Consider the following 19,893-nt stretch of genomic DNA (forward strand, 5'->3'; position numbering starts at 1 on the left):
CTCATCACAGAAACTTTCTGAATACATGATCAAGGCACATTTAAAGGTTTTATGGCTGCTAACATGGTTTGTTTAGGATACTGCAATGTGTCTAATTTTGAAAGTATATTTCCCAGGTAAAATTTTTGGCTGGCCTCAGGATAAGTAATGTATATTAAAATGCAGGTTTCTGAGGAGTTTCATTTGTTTTTATGACAGTGTCTCTAATGAAAGCTTCCTGATATCTTAAAGCTCTACCCAAACCACTTTCTGGTTTGTTACAGACATTTTTAGCTTGTTTGCTAAAAATCAGTTACAAAGAAGGGTAGGTGACATCCTCTGTCACCCTGGGCAGATGCTCATTTTCTATCAACATCAGATATATCTAGAATCAAAGCTGTGGCGTATCTTCCTTCTCTGCTGTCTAGAGCCATCATCTCCAGTCTTGGGAGGCAGTCTGGGTAACATGCCTGCAAAACCTCAGTGGCCCACTTCCAAGTGCATCAACAGAGTTCCCGACTCAGTGGGAGGTTTGGTGCCATTGCCTTGCTGGTTCTGACCGTGAGGGTCAGGCATCAACAATAAGATCCTTGTCATTCTTACAGATACATTCATAGTCTTAAGATTTAAAAAAAAAAGAGGTCCTGGAAACAGTTCCTGGCACATAGTAGGCATTTGTCAAATATTTATTTTCTATTTCTTATACTTTAAGCAAGGTTAATTTTGTATCTATTAATATTTGTTTAGGGGAAAAAATACCATTCTCATTTCCATAAAGTGTACCTTGCCTTAAAGCAACAGTTTTTGTTCTGCGTAAGCTCTGCTGTTTGGGTCCATTTGTTTATGTAGCAATAGATAGGATGCATGTACTCTTTGAATGACTGTCATTATAACCATCTTTTATTTTGGTGCATTTACTTCACCTCTACTTTTGACTGGAAAGAAATAAGCTATTCAAGTCTATATTTTTGAAAGAATACAAATGTGCTTATTCATGCTCCTCTAGATAAGTAATATATATGTTTGAAAGTTACATAAAGAAGTTGAGAGTCCTGGTGGTTTTCTTTTGTTCCCGGAGCTAGGTAACTCTTCATGCATTTCACTGCATGACGTACCAATGTGTTGTTGTTGTGGAGTATGAGGATGCTGTGCATCTATTCTTACTTGGTAGACTTAGAAGGATTTATTAATAAGTTGAAATCAAAGAGGGTGGTGTTTTTTTCCAGGTGACCTAATTAAGGTCGTACTTGCTTCTCAACTTCCCCAATTGTTGTTTTTCTCTTATTTATAACCTCGCCTTTCAATACTGCAGTGATTCCAGGTGTTTGTTAACAGAAAACCTCCTTCTCCTTCTCCTTTGTCTTACCATAAGAGTCCTATTGGATTAGATTCCATGCTCATGAATTATCATACTAAGAAGAAAGGATTTGCCAAGTTATTTTCCCTTTCATCTCAAGATTCCCTTTCCTCGTTCTCACATGCATGTCTTTTTTTCCACAAAGGGGCAAATCAGAAGTTGGCAACAGACCAATGCCAGGGAAGAATAAACGTTTTAAAAGAGATGTGTGCTTTGGTTTTGTGATCTCTAGCTCCTCTCTATGAAAACTTTAAACCCTTTGGGTATGCAGGACACAGAGGTGCGTGTTCTTTTTCTCTTCTGCTTTGTGAGGAGCAAGATGGAGGGAAAAGTGAGATACAGGGGGCCTAGAGCAGTCTTCAAAAGTTTATCAGAGAGAATGATTCAAATAGAAACCTATGTACAGAGTTTGCGCTTGGACTCTCATCCTCCTCCCCTTCAGCTGGTGTGTTGATAATTGAGCAATAGTAGTACAAATTCATTGTTTATTGGTTACAAGTTAAAGTTAATAAATGGTTTTATTACTTGTCTTAATAGAACACTACCCTTTGAGTGCTAAAGAAGTGGTATGAAGAATGTGCTTTTCTTACTTAAGGCTACGTTAGAAATGCTGGAGGATTTTATTGCGAAGACTTCTTTCCACTACACTTTTTGACCTTCTTACTGCCAAGCCAAACAAAGATAAGAGTTTGCCCACTAAGTGAATAAATACTATATGGCTGTTCTTTTTCATTCTGGCTAGTTGTAAGAATATATTGGTAGCCAGGAAATTTGGGATCAGGTCTTCTTGTATGGTCGGAAGAGAAAAATGAACGTCAGCTTTCTAGGAATTTAAATTTCATTAAGTAGCCATTAAGACAACTCTTTAGAAGCATAATGACATAGGATCATATGCAGGGTCTAACAAGAATGACATAATATAGCATGTCTAACATGTGTTTGTAGCTTTTTGCCTTCCTGAAAAGATATATAACAGTTTTGTATAATCCGATTTATAAAAACGTAGTAACTTCATGCTAGAAACACCAGGGCCATGTTGGATGTAACCAAATTTTACATTTATAAAATTTAGGAGGATGTTTTATTTAAATACCTTTGCATCTTTTTTATAATGGACTCAAGTGACTCAGAGAGAGAACAGTGGGAGACGGAAGCTGATGGCCCCTGTGAGGGGAGGCTATACAGTGCTGCTATCAGTGTGCTCCTCTGAGGAAACGGGAGGAAGATTTGAGACTAGTGATTGTGTATGGTAATTAACTATTTTATTTATTTGATACTTAGGATTTAATTTTTTAAAGCTCACACATCTAAATGCTTTTATCAAACTCTATGATGCAGAGAGGCGGAGAGGTAACTTCGATCAAGAGACAAAATGTGGTGATTACACACTTGACTCAACTTTCAGTCTTCTTCCCTTTTTGTAGGCCCCCACATCTTTTCATTGGATTTTCCCTTTCCAGGTTCCTAGTAAGAGTCAATCAAGCAAGTCATAGTTTGATTGTTTCCCCTATCAATCAAGGGTTCAGCTAATCTACTAATCCATTTTGGATTCTTTCCTTTGATCAAAATTCTTTATGAAATGCAGCAAGATATAAATCAATAATCAATAATATCATAGGCATATATATTTATTTTAATGTATATTTTTAAATGCAATTCCAATGAATAAATAATCAGAGATAGGCAAGATGGCCTGCTTCTTAATGAAAGGATAATTCTTATCGAGACTCTTAGGGTTTCATCTTTTAAATTTTTCTTCTTTTCATATACTAAAACTACAGAAACTCAACCCAGAATTGTATTTTCTTGACTTTATATGTTGGCTAATATATAATCTCACTTGTTTTACAAGCATTGTAGTGAGTAGGAGAAACAATGAATTAGATGACAGTGTATGCATTAAAGGACAAAATGTATTAAGTCTCATGTAAGGTAAGGGAGCTCTGCTCATTTTAGTTAACCTAAAAGTCTGCCAGTGTCTGCTTGTCTTCTAATAAGATTTCAGGTCATTGCTGACCTTGCTTTAGTACCATCTCTTCCTCTGAGTGACAGAACTACTCAGCAATTTCAGAATACAAACACCAAACTCTCTGAATTCTTATTATGGCCAAATATAGTTTTTTGTAAACACAATAAAAATTTAGCTAGAGCTCAGTATTATACTCACTCATCTTGTTCACAAATCCCTGGGGCTCAATGTAAAGTCACAAGTTCAGGTTTAGATATAATACAGCAAAGGTTTTCTTTAGATGAGCATATAATTTTTTGCCTGTCTTTCTGTTTTATTGTCTTTTATTGACTCTAGCTGCATTTTCCTCAATTTCTTTTAGTAATATCTTATAATTTTAAAATGAAAATAAAAATTTATGTTTTTGTTTTAATTAAAAAAAAAACGATTAAGGAATGGTATAATAGAGGAGGAAAGTTTCCATCTGTAATACCAATATGCCCACAACTTATGGAAATTAAATATAATTTTCAGTCCCAGCAGACTTTCTGCTGTAGTAAAATAGTGCCCTTTAAATTGCTTACAGGATACATCCTCAATGGCTAAGTGGGTGGCCCAAGCCAGGGAGGTTTTAGACAACTCCTACAAAAGGGAAAAAAAAGAAGGAAAATATTCTCCATCATGTGAAAATGATTAGCTATGAATTTGGGATGTTTTGCTTCTATTAAATTTTTCACTTAATACCCCCATTTGTTCCTGTACCCATTCTAGCTGACTATTGCTGAGTTAAATCTACTAATGCTGAAGTATATGGGTTCACAGAAAAACCAACAAGTAAGGGAAAAAAATAGTTTAGAATCTGAGATAAAGAAGAAGCCAAGGAGGTAACAACAACCAGTTTCCCACTTGCCACAGGCTAGAAGTTTCTTTCTTTCTTTTTTTAAACAATAACTACACTTCGCCTCTTCATCCCCTCCTTTGATCACACCCCACAAACGTTAATTTTCATTAAGACCCTATCTAGCTATAACATCATCCTACCTTTTTGCAATAGCCATAAAATATCTCTAAGCCATAAGTTAACTACTATAGCTTTTATCACTCAATGGACTATTGGATGATGTTTCCAGTTATTAGAGAAGTACCAGCCTATAAAGATACCCAAGACAATATATTTCAACTAGATATTACATTGTGTAAAATTTTGGATATATATTTGGTTTTAAAAATGGTTAATCGAAATTCTATATACTCAGGTTATTGGCTAGAGAAAAAGAAAAGAAAAGAAAGCAAAACAAAACACTCCTTCAGGTTCCTAACTCAAATTCTGGTGTTAATGCTTTGTGAGACCTTGGGAAAGCTCTCTGAGTTTTTCACCACCTGTTGACAATGATTGCAACAGATATTTACCCCCTTCGAGTTGAAGAGTAGACTATTAAAGTAACTCTCAAAGCACACCGATAATACTAATTTGTTAGACTGTTAAAGAATGACACGACATGCTGAAATCTCTTGGTTGAAGTTCTTAAAATATAGATAATATAAACATTGTGTACCATATGAGAGAGATCAGCGCTAATAGAATCATGTCACATGTTTTCAAAGAAATTACGCCATTTAATGGCACTTTTAACTTTTGAAAGTGGGTCTTATTTGAATCCCTGTTTGTAGATTAGGAAAGTAATACTCATGGAGGGTAAATAATTTGCTCAAGATGGGTGACATATCTATTACATAAGCTGACCCACTCAGAACCCAATCTGGCCTGATATTAAAGCCCAGTATATATTTTTTTAATTACCATATTCTTCTGGTAGATGCCTTAGCACTCTGGCCATGGACCTTCTGGAAAATAGATTAGCAGCTAGACCAGAGAAAATAAGCAGGTTTTCACCCTGTCACAAGTTAGGTAAGTATATGGGATGCCTAGTGAGTATAAATGGCTTTTGCCTGAGAGTTCCTTCTTGTTTATGTTAGCACTATGACCTATACTTTGACCACATCATCAGATATTTTTTTTTTTTTTGTATTTTCTTAGAATGAGAAAGTTTACAAGGATTTGAAGTGAACCATGTACCCAGGGCCACTCTGTCCTATGGGGTCCTTCCTGTGAATTAGGAAAGAGAAGTTAGAAATGCAGGCTGCTGTGCTTGGTGAATGGACAGAGCCTCTGTGCAAAGCAAAAGGCGTCCCATTCTCTGGGCACACATTGGGAGAGTGGAACACAGATGAGTTCAGCTTTACTCACCATCTCTGCAAGGCACTATCAGTGATCAAACTGCACAGCCCTAGCCCTGCTTTGACATGGCTTCATTTATGTTGAAGGACAGTTATGACAGACAGATAAAATGTTTTGAGCGTGCCTTGCAAACAGTCAAAGATCATACACGTTTTGTGCTTTGCTATCATAATTATTACTTCTTCAAAATGTTCTAATTATAGATCTTTAAAATTAATTTTTACACAGGTAAAGAATATTAAAATTTTCTGAAATCAGAGCTAATGCCAGTCAAAGAAACATTTTAATCTTCAAATAGCCCAAAATCTGAACTGATGAAAATTCTTTGTGATGAATTGGATTGGAATATGTGGAACAAAATGATTCACATAAGCATAGGGGATGTACAGATAAAGAGATAACAGTACTGCCTTGAAAATAATCATAGACTAGTGATGAGAACATCCAAGGAAATAAATAATTATAGTATAGTATAGAGCATATTAATATAGGTATATATTAAGTATTCTGGAGTCCAAAGGAAGAAACAATTTAACTGGCTGTTATAAATACACTATTGAAGTCTAGAAATGAGGAGCTAAAAGTATATCTGCTAATTCTGATGGATTTCAGAATTAGCAGTTATTGCCAACATTTTGGAAAAGGTTTAAGAGAGAGTCTGGGTAAATTATATTTCAGGGGTTATAAGCAATGAAAAGTGGTGCACACCACTTTCAAAATTTCGGACAAGAAGGACAGAACAAGGAGTAGCAAGAAAGGGAGAGGAGGGGTAAAGAGGGGAGAGGAAAAAACAGTAGTTAGTGAAGAACAGCACTAGGTACTTTTAAGGGTCAGGGAACAGATCCCAAATGAAGTATCCAGATACAGGATCCCAACAACTAGAGAAGGACATGGTTTCCTCCAAAACAGGAGAGAGGAAGGGGAGGATGGATGCAAATGATGTAAAGATTAAGTAGGTGAAAGGAGAACCCAAGGGAGTTTTGGTCTCATGCCCTCTGTTTTTTCTGCAAAGTATAATTCAAGATCATATCTCAGAGGGAGAAACATGGAGGGGCAAGTGGAGAAGCTTAGTCAAGTTATAAAACAGGTTCTGTGGAAAATTGGGAAACTGTTGAAGAGGGAAATATGTGAGTGTAAGTGAAGTTCTAAAAAGTCAGTGATGCCAAATGAATATGTAAAGTCAATGAAAGATATTTTACTTTCCTTTTAAAATTACACAAATCGTTATGTCAGGAAAAGGGGCAGCGATGTGACAGACTGTTAGAATTCTTAATTACTAAATTAGAAACTGTGTTGTGATTATAATTTCTCCTATTGATTGTGTTTTGGGGTTTCCAAAGAATACAGAGTTGACTTTAGTGTTGCTGTTGTCTATTTGGTAGTGGTAGAAGCTGTTTTATGAACATATTAATTAGATTGCAGTTCCAGTTTTATGACCTGATTTTGGAAAGATGAGATTTCCTAGGCTGCCTGGAAATAACTCTAGGATGACAAACAGAAGCTCTAAGATGTTTGCTTTGAATTTTATCTTCAAATGAATAAAAATCACAGTTGGAAGAGAAGGCAAAATGATTCATCTTTGCTCACTTTTTAATAGGAAACTTTCTGTGGTTTATGTTGGAATGTCACAAGTCCATATATATAACCTCCTTTCACAATGATTTCTTCAAAAAATCCTTCTGAAGTTTACTTGAAAGTGTCACCAGTCTCCGAGAAATTTATGGAAAATAACAAAACATAGTATGACTTTAACCGGAACTGATATAACCTAGTTTAAATATTTATAAATTTAAATTCTCTTTTATGTTTCCATGATACCACAGGGAGAAAAAATGAGAAATATAAGGTGGAAATTAAGGGAAAGTTATAAATAGCTTTATAATTTTTAGGCCATAATTATAAACCCTATAGTGTACCATGTGTTTTGGAGAGATTATGAATTCCTTTTATCTCTTCTAATCATCGGCACATTCTGTGAGGTCTGCAGAGCTTCCTCGCTAATATTCTTGGTAGTCAGTGCTCATGATAACTTTCTATAGATCTTTCATGTAGGATTTCTGTTGTACCTCTAAACCTCTAAAAAAGGTACTAAGCAGTCCTAGTTACAGATAATGAAACCGCATTCATCCCTCCATTTGGGTTTTCATGTTTTTATTTTTAAATCTGAAGGTGAGGAGGTTCAACTAAATGATACTTTGGTGCTATAAAAATCTATGGTTCTATAAAAATCTATGGTGCTATAAAAATCTATGGTTCTATATCATATTAATTTCCCCATTTTTGTCATGAAAACCATCAAATAAGGCCTTGGAGCCAGGTATCAGAGTCTAAAAGAAGAAAATATTTGCAAAATTCCATAATTGCACTTCCGTTAGAGGAAATGCTGAGAAATAATACATTTATCAATAAACTACTCCAGGACTGAACTCTGATGTTTTTCTGAAGTATTTGGCCTCTCCTGTAGAAAACCCTTAGCCTCTCAGCTTTAAGTATTTGGCTTAAGCCCTTCTCCATAAAATTGTACCTTAACTAACACCTTTTTCATGGGTAAGATATTAGCTTTGTGGCCATGAATGCTGATAGTCACAGTAATTGAGAAAATACATCCCAAATACTACTTATGTCTTCCCAGCTCTTCTCTTTGTCAAAGATCTCAGGCCCTCCCTTGTTCATCCAGCCTCCACCTGGTCTAAAGGATCAACATAGTGAGAAACTCTCAATATCAGAAACTTTGCATAAGTTTGCTTTGCTTCGTGTGTTTACTCAGTAAATTTAAAATAAATAATTGACATAATGATGGAGAAGCCATTGATATTCTAGAGAAGAAAGAAAAGCTAGCGAGTCAGTAATGGGCAAGTTGAGGAAACCAGAGTGTTATTGAGACTAGTAAAAGAGACCTCTTACAAGTCATCAAATAAGGCCTTGAAGCCAGGTATCAGAGTCTAAAAGAAGAAAATATTTGCAAAATTCCATTTTTTAGAATGTAATCCATGAAAGATTTGATTTTTAAGAGAGGTTAAATGTAAAGGTAGATCAGGATGTCACCATTTTAAAGACACCCCATCTGCCAGGCCTTCACTAAACCTTGTTTTGCTTCAAGGAACTTTCTGTGACAAAGCTAACCTCTGGTAGCAAACCATATTCTATTCTATTTATGAGGAGAGGAATATATATATATATATATATATATATATATATATATATATATATATATATATTCTTTAGCATGGAGGTTACAAACATTTATTTTTAAGTCATGGAACCCTTTCTTCAAGCAAAAGCTTAGACAGTGACTTAATATATAAAATAGATGTGACAGGTGTTGAGGAGCAGCTTTGCATCGATGCTGCACTTTTGAAGAAGGGTTGGGGTAAGCTGGAGCCCAACTAGACAACAGCCCCCACCATGACTCCCTCCCCGCTGGCACTAGCGTCCTTCTCTTAGAGCTCCTTGTACTTCCCTATAGCATGGTGTGTGTTGCTGTGCAGTGTTCCATGTGCAGAGAGGCACCTGATTTAGTGGATAAGAGCACTGACTCTAGATCTAGGATGCCTTCAAATCTGGATCCATGCTTTCTAGCTGTGTGGCTCTGGGCAAGCTATTTAACCTCTCTCTACCTCAGTTTCCTCCTCTGCAAATGGGGGTTATTATAGTTTGTACCTCATAGACTGTTGTGTGGATGAAATGCCGTAACATATATAAAGTACTTAGAAAGGTGCCTGGCACACAGATGTTCCATCACAGTTGGTTGTTACTAGAGCTATTGTGCATCCAAGTTGGGTTGGGGTCCTTGAGAAGCAGGCCTCGAGAGGATTTGAGTGCAAATGGTTTATTTAAGAGATTGTCTCAGGAAATAGCAATGGGAGAGTGGAGAAGTTAGACAGGAAAGGGAAGAAAGCCTAAACAGGGAACATTATTGATCAGGTAACTTAAGTAGGCAATTGGGACTCAAACTTTCGGAGACTGCTGGGAAATGATGTAGAGCTTGCTTCAGATTTGTCCTATCTAAGGGATGAGGACACTTGAGGATTTATCCTCCAACTCTCATTCTTCATTGGCCAGTGGTTACTGTTAGGAGTTAATTTCTAGCATTTCCAGCCTGGCCAGACTGCAAGCAAAACCTTGGATAGAGTATTGCCCATGCTTAGAATAAGATTCCACTGGCATGTTATTGCTGAGGGAATGTGTACAGACCCCTGACAGTGATTGCTACAGGACTGAACAGAATTACCCAGGACTTTCTGTATTATTCTGTTTTATTTTCCCTGCCCCATATACTAGGCATCCAATTGATCTTTGTGGAATGAGTGGATGATTTTACCCATGGATATTTTTCTTCTTGGCCTTCAAAACATTTTGTAATTGTGTCTCACCTGAGTCTCACCTGATCTATCTTTAATTCTCATCATTTAATTCTCATGATTCCCAAACCACATTTCTCATCTTTAATTATGTCAGTCTTTTCACTGTTCCTAAATTTACCCATCCGTTTTACTTATAGGGGTTGCTCTGCCCTCTGCTCTGCCAATCTGAACTCTGCCCATTCTTCAAGTTCTCCTAGTCTCTCATCTGTCTCATGAAACCTTCTCTAACCTCAGATAGCTTACTTCTCAAAAGTACCATTGATATAAAGAAGACAGCACAATTTAATGTTTACTTATTTGCCAGCTGGCGAGGTTCCATAATTGATGCATGTTTCAGGCTAAAAAAAAATCCATGTCTTACATACCCTCATCATTTGTACAAACTTGGTCCATCATACATGGCAAGTGCTATTAATACTGAGAGGCAGTGATGCCTGGGCTTTAGACTTGGACAAACATGATTGCATTCTCGTTATTCCACTTAAGAGCTGTGTGACCTTGAGCAATCATATAACTTACTGAACCTGTTTTTTTCTCATCTAGAAAATATGGCTAATAATCCTGCCTCATCATGTTGCTATAATAATTAAATGAGATATTGTATGTAAAATGCTTAGCACAGTTCTTAGAAGTAGCTGCTCAAATAATAGGACCTGTTAGATTTTTTTTTTGATTATGAAGTAATCAGTTTTATACTTAGACTTTTATTATAACTCTTCTTTAGTTTCTCATGTTGCTATTGCTTTGATTTTAGATGTTTTCAAAAGAAATATTTATATTTGAAATATTAAAATTTTGAAATTTTATATGAAAAATAATTTGCCACTTGGACCTTTGAGATAGGTAGAATATGCCATATTTTTCATATTTCATTTAACATATCAACTATATCTATTAGTTAAGATGATAATAAAAAACTTAAAACCCCTTGCCAAATAAAAAAAAAATTTAACAATTTTTTTATTGTAAAATAACTTCAAGAACTATTTTATATATTTTTACATTTCACAATCAAAGCACACCTTAGAAAGTTAACTCAAACTTCAACATGTTAAGGATCTACACTTTTGATTCCAATGTGGTAGAGATGATGAGTTGGAGAAGTTGTCATTAGGGAAGGTAGTTGTATCAGAAATGCCTACAAGAATTTGTGCAAAAAAAAAGTCAGCCCTTATTTTCCCATATCAGTAACAAGGAATATCAGAGTCTGGGGGTGACAGGGTGCGTAGGAAGAGGAGGTAGCTTGTGTGTTTTGACAAAGCGTTGGAAAGATCCCATACCCATCTCTCTTAGCAGATAATATTATGCAAGGGAAGAAGTCCGTGCTTTAGAGCCATATTGAACTAAGTTCAAATTCAATTCTCATGTTGACTGGCTGATTTTGAGCAAGAAATCTGACATTTATGAACATCTCATTCTTAAAACAGGAAAAATACAATATTACTAATTTGTATTAATAACAAGTAGATTTATTGTCAGCACTCAATGAGGTAATATTTATTCGTTTGTTTAAAACTTGTCCTGTTTTAGGCAGCATTTAAGACAGTCAACAAAGATATATAGCTATAACTTTTAGGGGAGAGTGATGAGGGAAGGGCAAATGGAAATAAGGTATGATGTTAATACTCACATGCATACGGAATAAGGTGAAGAAAATAACATTACCTTCACAAATGGCACCAGAATCTCCTTGGGGAAGAGAAATGACTTTGCTAGAAGAGATACTTTGATGATGCCATAGGAATAAGATGAGTCCCCTTGTGGGTTTGATTGCAAGCAGGTGCTCAGATGATGTGAAGTGAAAGCCACTCTGTATAACAGAGGGAGAATTTGGTCCTGCAGAGCCAACCAGAGTAGTGGAGCTGAGGAAGAGAGATTAGAAGAGAGGAGAGGAAGGGGAGAAGCCTAAGGAAAGCTGAGAACCATGCGTACTCAGTCCATTAAACAGACCCCTTCCTGGCGACAGAAGGGGGGAAAAAAGACCACCAATGCATGTATGTCTTACTTTAAGTCTCAGGAAGAGCTGAAGTATTTAGGTGGTCTTGGAGGTATGCAAATCAAAAAGGAATTGTGTTGTGTTATCAACTGAGGTCACTGAGCTCTAATCCCCAGAAATTATCACATAGCAAGGGCTGAGTTTTGGGACTCTTATTAGTCATGAAATTGAGAGCTTCAAATCAATTTTGTCTACATTTCAAGGGAGAAAGAAACCTCCATCTTCTAGGAGACTAACAGACCATGAAATCTAAGGGTATACCAGGTGGAATATAAAGTTCTTCAAAGTTTCTTAGGAGCCAGTGTAAATCAGGGAGCTTAAAGACAAATTCCAGTGTCCGTTAGACATAAATGACTCAGTGGTTCAGGGAAAGCACACACATTTCTAATAGTAAGATTGGAAGGAAATTTATCCTAAGGATAAGCATAAAGAAGAATGGGATGTATAAAAATTATAGCACCTGGATTCAACATCTTAAAAATTTAAGATGTTTAATGCATTTTAGTTACCCCTCCTGTCCTTTTCCTTCTCTACAAGTTTCTATGAAAATGGTACGGTATCTGAAAGATCTTTGAAAATTGTAAATATTATTGTTAGTTAATAATAAAAGGAAAGCCCACATACAAGATTTAGTTAAAAATCTAATAAAATACTATTAAAAATATTGAGGCATCCATAAAAGATTAAACTGAATAAAAAATGTGTTACTTATGAAAAAAATGCTATATCTTTCTAAGTTACTATCTTGAAGTTAAAAGCACTCTCACATACTTTGAGTTCTCTCATAGCCCATTATAGCACCCGGTTTTAGACTCCTGAGTCCTGCTCCATTTGTAATGACAGCAGTAGTATAGAGTGAAGCAGCCTCGTATGACTCTTAAGCAGATCTGCATCTTAGAGGCAAATGTTCTTGAGTCTGTATTTGGATGTTTGTTGCATAAGATGAAGTCCAAGTCAGAGTTCTGAGTGGGGCTGCTTCTAATGGCATCTGTCAATTCATGTCAATTCACAGGATTGCTTCCTTGTGCTTGAAATGTTTCAAGCACAAGTCCATATAATAAGGAAAATGGGCCCCATGAAAATGATTATGAAATGACAAGCAGCCTGGAAAGAGGATGTAGACAAATGCCAACACTTCTGGAAATTATGAAATTCTTTACATATGAGGCCAAGTCAAATAATTTTTTTAAAGTGCAGTATGACTGTTATCTGTTCCCCCACCTAAAACAATTCCTTTGATAGTTTTAAAAATAATACGTAAAACCAATAAGAATATAATTCTAGAATAAAGTATATAAATAATCCTTACGTTTTTTCATTTTTTTATCATTTCTTCATTTATTTTTCTCAACTAGGTGAATTGGCTATTACATATTGACTCTACGAATTTGATTCTAATGCTAGAATTTGATTATAATAATAGTCAAGTGTTTGACTTGACTATAAGTAAAAGATCTTTGATTGACATATGAGCTCATTTTTATAAAACAGCTTTACCTTGAGAAAATCCACGACTTTCATAGCAATAGCACATCAAAAGAATTTTGAAGATTATGGCTGTTTTTACCCCTTTTATCTCTCCAGCATCTGTTTTCATTCAGCCTCTTTGGAAACATCTCCTTTGGGTAATCTGAGTTGCATACTTTCTCTACTCCTTCTGTATCTTTGGTTTCTTCAGAGCTTTAATCAAAACAGGCAAAAGATAAAAGAAAAAAAAAGTTTCATTTCCAAGGAAATGGCTTTTCAGTACCTGATTCTTCATGCCTATTCATCACTGCTAAGTGGTCCAAAACTGCTGAGCACAGTGTTCAGGAAGCAACCAGTACATCAGTCTTACGTCTATTGTTCTTGAATTGAAGTCCCTAGTGCCTCTTACATTATGCTTTGCGTAAGTGAAATATGTTTAAGAACCTTTATGTCTAGCATGGAAAAGAAGCTCCTTCATTCCTGTGTTTCTTTAAAAAAATCTCAAATCAAAATACTTCTGGGAGGAGCAAATTGTTTCATATATGTTACAGTGCATATAAAGAGTGAAAGTGAGTACTGTAAAGAACTAAAAATTTGATATTTTTATGGCTATCTTTATCCTTTTGCTAATTTATTCTACTGTAATCTTGACTAATCTATTATTACTTGATTATTATTGTATTTCTTCTCCACTGATTCTGATCTTCAAATTCTATAACTGCTAATCGTATTGTTTAATCTAAGTCCACTATAAGTAAACGTCCTAAGATTAACATTATTCACCTTTCTCAATTAAAGATACCAGTTCAGATAGAAATTTGGCTGGCATTCATACTTGTTATTTTTTCTTAGATATTTGTCATTTTTGGCATATTTATCAATATTGTATATTTCTGAAAGCATTAACGTCTAGAATATCTGTATCTTAGTAGAATTGATAGAGCAGAATCAAATGGATCAATAACAAGACTTTAAGTGCATTTGAAGGAAATCTATCACCTGCATTAAAGTCATTTTGTTCCAACACAGTTTTAACAATTTCCAAATAAAATTTTATATTATTTTACATGTTTTTATAAAGATTAGAAAAATATGTTCTTTGCAACCTGAATTTTAAAGTGTTCTTGAATTATTAATTGTTTAATTTTATATGACACCATTATTTGTTAGACAGGCAGTAATATTTCTCATGGGAATATCTGCACTTTATTTTATTTATTTATTTTTTATTATGATGACATTGGTTAATGAAATCCAATAAGTTTCAGGTGTACAGTTCAGCAGTAGAGCATAAGGCATATATATATTTGACCTCTTTTACCCCATCTACCTCCCTCGTCCCTCTTCCCTGACTACCTTCTGGTAACCACTAGTCCATTGTCCATGCCCATGAATCTCTATTTGTTTGTCCTGTACTTTAAATATCCAGAAAATACCAAGAATTTAAATACTGAGATTAAAGAGTACTCTCTTCCCATCATCACGTTCAGTTCAGATTTTACATCTGCACAGTTAGAACAAAACAGTAGGTGGGTTTTTTGTGTTTTGTTTTTAGAATAAGGGAAGGGTGGAAGGTTTGTTCTCTGAGGGCACCTCTAACTGTGTCAGCATAGGAGGGCTGTGATACATGAACGCTTGAAGCCTCCAGGAAGCCAAGTATGATATTCACAACCAAGTAAAAATGTGCTAACCTCATTCCCAGTAATCACAGTTTATGTAAAATTTGTATCTGACATCCAGTTTCTGATGTAAAATATGGAACCTATTTGAAGATTGCACCTAGCAAGTTGGGCTCCATTAATAGAACTGGAATGACTCAAAATAAAGAGGTAATGAGTGCACTTGACCCTGCATCATTCAGACCTCACCTGGCTTGTGCTCCCTTCTGGGCTGCATATGTACTTGAGAGGACAAAAAGGAGAGTGACGGGGTGGGAGAAACTCATGCCTTGTCACTTATAAAGTGGTTGAAGGACAAAAATTTTTTAAGAAAGAAAATGATGAAGGAATTGAAAGACTGGTGCTTGGATGAGGCTAGTTCTTTGTAGCTGCAAATCTGAAATACTGCGTACACCTGCAGTAAGGCCGATTTAACCCCAGCATGGGTCTGGATGTTCTCATGGACATAAGCATTTCATGTGACATAGCCTGCATGGGTCCAGGCAAGGAAGTAGGGATGGGCAAAGGTGCACTGCATTTTTTTACTAGGATCAAAAATCATGAGTAAATTATAACATCTTAACTATTTGCTGAAATTTATCATTTTTATGGTTGGGTTAAAACTTTAGAATTCTTCCCTAGTTTTCTCTCTGTTTTGTTTGCTTTTTGTCTTAGAATAGTAAACCATTCTTGACTCTTTTGTCTTTTTTGACAAATGCATCCATATAGATAATGCATATCTTGTGTAAATTTTTTCCTACTGTTCAGTAAACTTTTCTTTAACTGAATCATATGTTTATCAATTCCGTAATATTCTAATTTGACTCTAATTAATGGTGCATAACATGATCAAATATTTTCTAAAGGAACATAGAGAAAGCAATTGGTCATGGAGGTTAATATATGAAGAATACTTTGTCCTTTTGGTTAAGAGAATTAAATATTGGCTTATATCAGTAAGATTAGATCTTACCATTTAATTCTACCAGTTTAAATTAAATTTATAGACTTTTAAGTTTTCTTTAAAAGAAATATTTTGTTTTAAAAGTTTTAGGTTTATAGAAAATTTACAAAGATTAGTACATATACCTCATTCACACTTTCCTCTATTATTAACATCTTATATGAGTATGGTACTTTTGTCATAATTAATGAACCAATATTAATGTAGTATTATTAATTAAAGTTTATACTTTTTTCATATTTTCTTAGTTTTGCCTGATGTCCTTTTTTTGGTCCAGGATCCTATCAAGAATAGCACAGTACATTAAGTTGTCATGTTTCCTCAGACTCCTCTTGGCTGTGACAGCTTCTCAGATTTTCTTTATTTTGATGACCTTGACAGTTTTAAGGCGTATTGGTCAGGTATTTTGTAGAATTTCCTTCAACTCGGATTTTCTGATGTTTGTTTCATGATTAGATTAGGGTTATGTGCTTTGAGGAAGAAGACCCCAATGGGCACCATTTTTATTACACTATCAAAATGACATATCGCCGTTCATGTTAACCTCGACTGCCTGGTTAAATACAGACATATTTGTAGATATGAGTATCTACACAGGTTAGTATACATACTGATATATATTTTTATACACACATATTTTTGACATGTTTTTCCACTGTAAACTCATTCTTTTCCCTTATTTTTGTACTGCATTCTTTGGAAGGAATTCACTATGAACAGCACACACTTAAGGAGGAGGGAGTTATGCTCAACCTCCTTGAAGGCAGAGTTTCTACATAAAATATTTGGAATTCTTCTGCATAGGAGATCTGTCTATTTTCCATTTATTTAATTGTTTATTCAATTCTTGTGTATGTCAGATTGGACCCATGGATATTTATTTTGTATTTTAGGTCATAATTCAATACTATATTGTTGCTCAAATTGTTCCAGTTTTGGCCATCGAAAGTTCTTTCAGTCGGTTCTTATGTCCCTTTGAAATATCCTCATCATTGTGGGCTTTTTTTTTTTTTTTTTTAGCACTTTCTTGCTTTTTGCCATTACAAGATGCAGGCTCATCTTATACATTTCCTTCCACAGTCCTAGATTCATCCATTTCTCCATGGATCCCTGGTTCCTTTCATGGGAGAATTATATTAAAAACCAAGATTTGGGTTTTAGGCATGCTCATTATTCATTTTCAATGAATATCCTAAAGAAAATAATAGTAAGAGCTTACATTAAATAGTTAATAGGCCTCCAGTTTACATTAATTTTATGTTAGGTTGAAAGCTAATATAGAAAATCTGTAATGTTAAAATTATAAGACTCAAGAATATGCACTTCTTTCTGGGAGCTAACAAAGTATACTACCCAGCAATGCCTTTGTAGTCTAAAATTTTAGGAAACTTAAGAAAAAGAAAAAAAAGACTAAATACAATTTTTAAAAGTCATATTTTCCCACTCAGTTTGGAAAGAAGAAATGTAGCGTGAATTTAATACTTAAGGTAGGCAGCATAGTCAACAGATTAAGTTCATCTTCGACGCTTCTTTTTAGCTTCTGCTCCCTCAACCCCTTACCGCACCCTGACATCTCCCATGCCCCCACACACTTATTTCCATTCTCCATTCATTTGTAGACATTGAGGGTAAAATGATATGCAAAATCAGACACAGTTCCTGCCTACATGGATTTAGAATCAGGGAAGTGCTAATCAAATTATCACACACATGCACACACACACACACACACACACACACATGCACATACACATACACACACATATATGAAACTGTAACTGAGACCAATGCTATGGAAGAGAAGCACAGAGCATTTAAAGAAGACATGAGGTAGTATTTGACCTGGTCAGGGAGATCAGGAATGGCTTCCCTGAGGAATGGTTGTTTAAACTGTGATTTGAAGGATCAGTCAGAATTAATCAGGAGAAAAAGACAAGAGAGAGACCTTTATGTGCTACATGAACAAGTGGTGAGTGGTGAATGTAAAAGAAGCCAAAAGAGCCAGGGTGGAGGCAGGTACAGAGGTGGGAGATGAGGCCAAACAGGTGGGCAGGGCCGGCCCATACAGGACTTGTCTGTAATGCTGAAGACCTGACAGTGATGGCGGCTACTGCATTTCCAAGATCAAGAATGCACTTCTCAGATGTGATTCCATAGTGTAGTAGTTAGCACATCTGCTTTACATGCAGAAGGTCCTGGGTTCATGCCACAGTGGAGCCATGGTCTGTGGTCTACGGCCATGCCACCCTGAACAAGCCTGATGTCTGATCTCAGAAGCTAAGCAGGGTTGGGCCTGGTTAGTACTTGGATTGGAGACCACCTAGGAAGACCAGGTGCTGTAGGTGTAAAAAAAAAAAAAAAAAAAAAGAATGCACTTCTCATCTGTGCTCCTCAAAATGTGACCCATGTTTCAAAGCAGAAAACCAAGTGCCACCCATCCAAACCTCTAACACTTCCATTTCTCAATGTGTTAGAAAAGATTGTTCTGGCTGAGAAGGGGCGTCTTGGTTTAATCCACACACACATAGGCATGTGTTTGTATTTATATATAGAACCTATTTTCACATTTCATTTTACAAGTGACATTACCAAAAACACTGCCTGTCTCCTCAAGTGTCTTTTAAAGTTTTGTTCTTAATCTTCTTCTCTCTCTTTGTTGCCTCTGCTGTCTTCGCTGTCTCCCCAGTACCCATGCACTTCACTTCCAACCCCAATTATGAGATAAGGGAAGGTATCCCAGAGGGCAGAAAAGGATAACTAACATGGCAGAGGGTAGGAGAGAGAAAATAATAGGGAAGGACAGTTTCACTTAGGCATTCTGCAACTGTAATCACCCTAGCATCTGTCTAGGCCTTCACTTGCCTGATCACTTTGCCATCTTTATTTGAAGCTAAGCAGAATGTGGTGCTTCAGCTTTCCTCATTAAGTGTATGCTGTAGTCCATGAATTGAGACCCTTCTTTTGTCACCCAATGACACTGAAACTATTTCTTGCCTGGACTTTGTGAAATAACTTTCTAAATAGTTTATATGCCTCTAGTCTCACCACCTACCCCATTCTCCTTCCACAGGGACCTCTCTAAAGGAGAAAGCCAAGCCCATCCTTCTCCCACACATTCTTCTGTGGGTCTCCTGCGTCTTTAGCACATTATTTCTCAATCTTGTATGCTGCACCCCACTGCACCATTTGTGGAAAGTGTTTTGCAACTCCTAAAATATGTCATCTTATTTCCTTTATCAGCTTTGTCCACATTAGCTGATCAGGATGTCTCCCCACTCTCCTCCCCCATCTGCTTAATGAGACCTGCCTCTTCCTTTGAGACTTGTCTTTTCTTGGAAGTCTTTCCCACCCCCACTCCCTGTGTTGTAGCCTAAATCTTTTTACTTCCCCTGAAGCCTGCACATTGCTTTTATTTTTTTTATTTTTTACTTTTTTTTTTTGTTTTTTAAATACCACTTCTCAAAGAGGATTGCGCATGCCATTTTCTTTTCTGTCTCCCTCAGAAGACTGAGTTTCCTGAGGGCTCCTTGTCATCTCTACCTCATTCATTGTATACTCTAACACCCAGCAGAGAACCTGGCACCTTCTTGGTATCTGGCAAATGTTTCTTTGATGAATGAATTAATCCCTGTTTTCTGCTCTTCAAGTTAGTAATCCCAAATTCTCCATTCTCATGTGCACAAGCAGAGCTCTAACTGATGAGTGTCCTCCAGGCCAGATTGTGTCACCACAAATAGAATGGTTTTTCCTTATTCAGGTGTCTCTAACTCTTTTCCTACATTCATTGCTTTGCAAAAAAAAATCATAATACTTATTAATCGAAGCAACCACGTGCAACTTTTTAGAGCTTTGAGACACCCCTAGTGACTGTCCATGGAACTTCTCTGAAATCAGACCTATAACCCATTCAGTCAGCTTGAA

The 19,893-nt window shown here is 36.0% G+C and overlaps 1 protein-coding gene and 1 pseudogene across 2 annotated transcripts in view; both read left to right on the top strand.

Moving 5' to 3' along the window:
- Positions 1 to 19,893, top strand: part of LOC105299350 (cAMP-specific 3',5'-cyclic phosphodiesterase 4D) — a 774,866-nt gene that overhangs the window by 285,863 nt on the left and 469,110 nt on the right. The gene's annotated exons all lie outside the window — the stretch shown is intronic.
- Positions 18,202 to 18,317, top strand: LOC111746278 (annotated as a pseudogene).

Source organism: Pteropus vampyrus, unplaced genomic scaffold (assembly GCF_000151845.1).
Source record: "Pteropus vampyrus isolate Shadow unplaced genomic scaffold, Pvam_2.0 Scaffold181, whole genome shotgun sequence".
NCBI lineage: Eukaryota > Metazoa > Chordata > Mammalia > Chiroptera > Pteropodidae > Pteropus > Pteropus vampyrus.